Below are 769 nucleotides of genomic sequence, written 5' to 3'. Positions count from 1 at the left end.
GGCAGAGAGATGCACACAGCCGTTCGCGCGGACATAGGATCTAGCCTAGGCCTAGGGCAAAGCTACACACGATCAACAACAAAAAAAAGAGTCGGGGAGATGAGAAAGAGAGGCTGGCTACAATTTCACCTTTGACCCTCGCTACCCATTAATCCTGATTGTGTATCACGCGCGAGGCGGGATGAAGGCGGTGGTATGAGTGGCATAGCGGGCAGTGGTACGCCCAGGCAGTGTGTTACAGTAGGCCTAGTGTGCTGTATCGTGACTGGCCGTCTAAATTAAGTTTTCATTTCCCATTCGACCACAAAACAAAAACAAACAAGCGAACAAAAACTACCATGGCGGGTGTCTAAATAACAGTGCACACTTTTGCGGGACCGCTACAGGCCTACTTACAAACTAAGGGAAATAGCACGGGGAATTTTCTACATGAAAATCTCTGGATTATGTCTACTTCGCACTCTAGCACGCTTCGGCTTTAAGCACGCTTAAGCTTTCTCCCGACGACCGTGCTTCAAGCCGGCATGGACTGTATTGTATCTGCCATGCTGCAGCACATTTCTTTTTGTGGTGACCTATAAATTGTTAATTTATTAACGCTGCCTCCTTCTCATCTCCCTCCTTTTCGTCCTCCTCCTCCTCCTCCTCCTCTTCCTCCTCATCCTTCTCCTCATTCACCTCCTCATCCTCCCCCTCTTCCTCCTCCTCCTCCTCCTCCTCCTCCACCTTCTCCTCCTCCTCCACCTTCTCCTCCTCCTCCACTTTCTCC

Source organism: Aplysia californica, unplaced genomic scaffold (assembly GCF_000002075.1).
Source record: "Aplysia californica isolate F4 #8 unplaced genomic scaffold, AplCal3.0 scaffold00033, whole genome shotgun sequence".
Taxonomy (NCBI): Eukaryota; Metazoa; Mollusca; class Gastropoda; order Aplysiida; family Aplysiidae; genus Aplysia; species Aplysia californica.
This window is presented reverse-complemented; position numbering follows the sequence as displayed.